General features: G+C 40.5%; 1 protein-coding gene and 1 pseudogene across 1 annotated transcript in view; one reads left to right on the top strand and one right to left on the bottom strand.

The window, feature by feature from the left end:
• Positions 1–5,942, bottom strand: part of LOC106143735 (zinc finger protein 728-like) — a 42,596-nt gene that overhangs the window by 18,763 nt on the left and 17,891 nt on the right. The window lies entirely within an intron of this gene.
• LOC101997560 lies at positions 3,024–5,932 on the top strand (annotated as a pseudogene).

Raw genomic sequence — 5,942 nt, 5'->3', positions numbered from 1 at the left:
CAGACTGCATCGAGATAGGCCCAGGGACTCCCATTCATCGCGCATGCGGGAGGTGGGGGACAGGTAGTTCTCAAAGGCATTGCCAAATATGGAGTATAACCGGCAAGACAGGATGTGGTGCCATCTTGCAATGGCGATCCTGTCTGGCTCCCTGCAATCATGCCTACTTTTAATAATTCGTACCGTTAAGAGATATCAATGAAATGGTCTCCCACAGGAAATATTAAATAGACCCACCCTGTTCAAATATTTTATAAGTCAGCCATTAGAAATGATGCATAAGCAGTTCCTGATTCTATAGTTTAACTTTATATGGATAACATTTTCTTAGCTGATCAAAATCTATATACTTTGCAATGTTTCAAAAGGTAAAGAAAATTTTGCCTTGTTTGGGATTAAAAATTGCTCCTGAAAAAAAATACAAAGAGGAGATTCTAATTATTATTATTTTTTTAAAGATTTATTTATTTATTATGTATACAACATTCCTTCCATGTATGTTTGTATGCCAGAAGAGGGCACCAGATCTCATTATAGATGGTTGTGAGCCACCATGTGGTTGCTGGGAATTGAACTCAGGACCTCTGGAAGAGCAATCAGTGCTCTTAACCTCTGAGCCATCTCTCCAGCCCCTCTAATTATTATTTTTATTGAAGGATATGTTAAATAAAGAGAAAGAGACATTAAACAAAGGCCCCCATAATTAGATTGTGATGGATGAGGGTCATCTGTCTATTTGTAACTTTCATTGGTTAAAAAAGAAACTGCCTTGGCTTTTTTTTTTTTTTTGGTTTTTTCGAGACAGGGTTTCTCTGTGGTTTTGGAGCCTGTCCTGGAACTAGCGCTTGTAGACCAGGTCTCGGACTCACAGAGATCCACCTGCCTCTGCCTCCCTAGTGCTGGGATTAAAGGCATGCGCCACCAGCACCTGGCCTGCCTTGGCTTTTTGATAGAACAGGATTTAGATAGGTGGAGTGGACAGAACAGAATGCTGGGAAGAAGGGAAGTGAGGTCAGACGCCATGGATCCATCCAACAGGTCAGACATGTTGAATCTTTCCCGGTAAGCCACCACTTCATGGTGCTATACACATTAATAGAAATGGGTTAATTAAGATGTGAGCATTACACAAAAAGAGGCTGAAACTAATGGCAGTATTTAAATGAATACAATTTGTGTGTTGTTATTTCAGGTGTAAAGTTAGCCGTGCAGGACGAAAAGCAGGCCTGCTTGCCCCATTAGAACAAGATTGCTTGATGCTTTATTAACTTTGAATTTTCTAAGTGCTAATGACAAAGGAACAATGTGGAGACACATAGGACAATATGAAAAACCATGGAATTAAATTAGCTGGTATACTTTAAGGATGTGATGACCTCAGAATGGACACCAGGACATGTGTTACATTTGGGAAGAGCTTTTTCTTTTCTTTTTCCAAAGAGAAGAAAAGCTATGGTACCATCACAATTGAACAATAGATACCTCTTAATTAGAAGAGATGATAGTTCTTCAAATAACATGGTCATTTAATCTAAACAAATGTATGAAACTAACAAAAAGCTGTTCATTGATTAGATATAACTTGCCAAAATGGAACTTCTCTAAAATTAAGATGGGAAAGGGTTTGTTTTTGTGTTTTCAGGAAAATGAAGGTATCCACCTAAGTTATCTGAAGACCACTGTGGACTCAAGTAATAAGCAGCTCACGGTTCTGCTTCAAAAACGAAGAAAGCTAAAGGCAGATACCATTGATATTCAAATCGTATATTCTGATGATGTGAGTATCAAAAGAGAGAGGGGATAATCGATAAGGAATTCTAAACCTATTGCAGAGGGAAATTCTATAGTGCACCTTGGAATAGTGCAGTACACTCTTCAGTGTGATCCCAGGAGCCCTGTCCCTCCTCCTGGGGGAGGTGCAGAGCAGAGGAGGAAAGAATGTGCTCCGGAAAGACAGGGAGAAGTAGGTTAGATTGCTGTGGTAGGTGTGACACAAAATTTATATTTGTCACAAATTAATGGGATAAAGCATGGACAAGGGATGTGCAAAAAGTTCTTCAGAAGGATTCTGAAAGTTCATTGCAAGTAAACGTCAGAGATTTGTAGTTTTTACTTTGTTCGATGATTTTAAACATCTCCGTGGCCCTGGCCCATGCCCTCATTTACTGCATGGATTCAGTGTTCACATGCCAAATGTCAGTGTCAGCAAATGAGAAAAGGGATTACTTATTTCTTTGTATTATTGGGTATTAAACCAAAACCATCTTCCTTATAGTCAAGTGTTATAGCCCTTACCTGAAACTAGTCCACCCTGTCCATACTCACAGGCTAACACCGGGTGCTCAGATCACATGACTGTAACAACCTGACGCCCTGTTGTCCTCTTGCTCAAGCCCATTTCCTTCTTCACCAGCAAGCAGTAGGGCAGGAGCCCAGGCATTGTACAAAACACCTTCAGTGGGCTCCAAGAAGTCTTTCACGCTGGCTCATGGGAAATGTAGTCTGGATCACAATGACAGCACAGGAAAGGGCTGTGGATCCAGAACCTCCATGTTCAGTCTTCAAATTTAGCTTCTTCCCAAAGTTAGGTGAGTGTCCTGCTCAGCGCTGGACTTGGATCTCTGACATGGAGGTTGGTGCAGGGTTTAGCGCCGTCCTGCAGATCTGAGGGACTGTGCAAGGTGGCGGGTCCGGCGTGGAGGTTGCTGACTTGGGCTGCTTATAGGGGAGGCGGGAGAAGTTGACCTGGAGATGCTGTGCTGAGCTAGGCTTTTATTGTTATTGCAAGTTATATAATTTTTCCTATCAGGATGATTTTAATTTGGCTAAATAAAATACTGCTATAGAAATTTGAATGTAACATTATTCAAAATGCAAATGCAGGTATGAGTCAATGTTTCTTCTTAAAACTGAATATAAATTTAAATAAATTTGCTTATTATTCATTCATTTCCCAACCTTTACTCACCAGGAAACAACTACTATGCAGGCAAAGAATTTGGCATACCCCTTCCTTAGAACTCACAACCTATTAGATACCAAAAAATTAATTTAAGAATGAAGCCATATAAGTGCGAAGAATGTGGCAAGGCCTTCCGTATTCCATCGTTACTTTATGAACACATGAGAATTCACACCGGAGAGAAGCCTGTCAATTGTGACATATGTGGCAAAGCTTTCAGAACTTCATCAGCAGTTTCTGTCCACAAGAAAATCCACGCACAAGAGAATCCCTACAGTTGTGAAGTATGTGGCAAAGCATTCAGAAGTCCATCCGCATTTTCTGTACACAGGAAAATTCATACAGGAGAGAAAGGATACAAGTGTGAAGTGTGTGGGAAGGCCTTCTATATTCCATCACAACTTTCTGTACACAAGAGGATTCATACAGAGAAACCCTACCAGTGTGAAGTATGCGATAGAGTCTACAGTAGTTCATCAGGGCTTTTTCAACACAAGAAGATTCATACAGGACAGAAACCCTTCAAGTGTGAAGTATGTGGCAAGATGTTCTGTTTTTCATCACGACTTTCTCTACACAAGAGGATTCATACAGGAGAGAAACCCTACGTGTTTGAAGTATGTGGCAAGGCCTTCCAATCTCTATTATTACTTTCAAAACACAAAAGAGTTCATACAGGACAGAAGCCCCACAAATGTGAACTATGTGGGAAGGCCTTCTGTTTTCCATCACAACTTTCTGAACAGAAGAGGATTCATACAGGAGAGAAACCCTACCAGTGTACTGTATGTGACAAAGCCTACAGCAGTTCGTCAGCCCTTTCTGTCCACAAGAGGATTCATACAGGAGAAAAACCCTACACATGTGAAGTATGTGGCAAATCCTTCAAAAGTTCATCAGTATTATCTGCACACAAGAAAATTCATACATGAGAGAAACCCTACAAGTGCCACGTTTGTGGCAAGGGCTTCTATGTTCCATCACCAGTTTCTGTACACTAGAGGATTCATACAGGAGAGAGATCCTGCAAGTGTCAATGTGTGGAAAAGCTTTCTATGTTCCCTCACAACTTCCTGTACACAATAAGAGTCATACAAAAGAATAACCCTACAAATGAGAAATATGTGGCCAGGCCTTTATGATTCCATCACGACTTTCTAAGCATATGTGCCTTCATACAGGAGAGAAACCCTACGTGTGTGAAGTATGTGGCAAGATTTCAGTACTCCATTAGCACTCTCTAGAGACAAGAGAAATCATATATGTGTTAAATATGTGGCAAGCCCTTCAGTTGTTCATCAGGACTCCATATTCACATGAGCAGTCATATTGGAAAGAAACCCTAAAACTGAGAAGTATGTGGCACTTTCCATTTTTTTTTCAGAACACAAGAGCATTCATATAAGAGAGAAACCCTACAAATATGAAACACGTGGCAAGATGGTTAAAATGTCATGGATTCTTTCTGCTCATTTCATAATCCATTCTGGAAATGTGGATTTCCGCATTCTATAAGTGTGAAGAATGTGAAAACCCCTTATATAACACGTCATGCCTAAGTCAACACACATTAACTTACACTGGAAGAAACCTCACAAATGTCAAGAATGTGGAAACCTCTTTATCTATACCATAAAACTTCAGGAACATCAAACAATTCATTCTTGAGAGAAACCGTACAAGTGTAAAGATTGTGGGTAAGACTTTAGAACTTACACAGCATGTTCTCATCACCAGACTATTCATACAATCTATCATGCCTGAAACATATACTGTGGCAATGATGGCCCAGAAGCTGTGGAAGTAGGCAACCGAGTCTGATTTGACTTAAGTAAGGCCTACTCCAAGAGCAAGAACCCGTACCCAACACTGCTTGGGTAATCACAACCCAGAGACTAGTGAGATCAGAGACCTAGAGTAAAACTAAATAAAACTGGTGTAAAAAAATCAATAAAATGGTTCCTAATCATATCCTGCTCTACTCATAGTTCAGTGCCTTATCAAGACGTCATCAGAGAGAATTCCTCCCAAAGCAGATGGGAGCAGATCCAGAGATCCACAGACAGACATGTGGAGAGAGTCTAAAGTAGAGATCTCCATCTAATCTCTCCCCTCAGAGCTAGAAAACACACAGAAGAGGTTTGAAACATTATAATATTCAGACGGGATGTAGAATACCAGCAGAACTTGGCCCTCTGACTCAACTAAACAATGCATCTGAACTCACAGAGACTGAAGCAGTCAGCACAGAGTATATGGGTCTGTGACAGATACTCTATATATTGGAGTTATTAACTATGTTTCTTATGGGACTCCTGACAATGTTACCAAGTGGGTCTCTTATTCTTGTGTCTGCTTTTGGGGTCAATTTGCCACTGTTGGGTTGCCATGCCCAACTCTGATATGGAAGATTTTACTTCCTCTTCTATTTTATTTTCTCATGTTTGGTTGTATACTCTTAGATGGATAGACTCTTTAGAATGCATTTCACAGTGCCCTTTCTATTTAATGGAAGACTTTGAGAAGTAATGTTACTGTTTTTATTAGATCTCTGTTGAAAGTTTGGTATAATTTAGCATCAAACTCATTTGCCCCGGACTTACTTTGTGGTAAGGCCTTTACTTACTTCTTCGGTGTTGTTATAGGTTCACTCTGGGAGGGTTTTTTTTTTCTGGCATGAGTAGGGTTTCTCTCCTGTATGGATTCTCTTGTGGACAGAAAGTCGTGATGTAAAACTGAAGGCCTTGTCACATACGTCACACCTGTAGGGTTTCTCTCCCTCATGAATCCTCTGTGTGGAGATAGTCCCGATGGACTACTGCAAGCTTTGCCACACACTTTCCACTTGTAGGGTTCTTTCTTGTGAACAGACAGGACTGATAGATGTTTGAAAGCCTTGCCACACACTTCACACTTGAAGGGTTTCTCTCCTGTAAGAATTCTGTTGTGTTTAGATAGTAATGATGGGGTGTACAAGGCT

The sequence above is a fragment of the Microtus ochrogaster genome, chromosome 19 (assembly GCF_000317375.1).
Source record: "Microtus ochrogaster isolate Prairie Vole_2 chromosome 19, MicOch1.0, whole genome shotgun sequence".
In the NCBI taxonomy this organism is placed as follows: domain Eukaryota; kingdom Metazoa; phylum Chordata; class Mammalia; order Rodentia; family Cricetidae; genus Microtus; species Microtus ochrogaster.
This window is presented reverse-complemented; position numbering and strand designations above follow the sequence as displayed.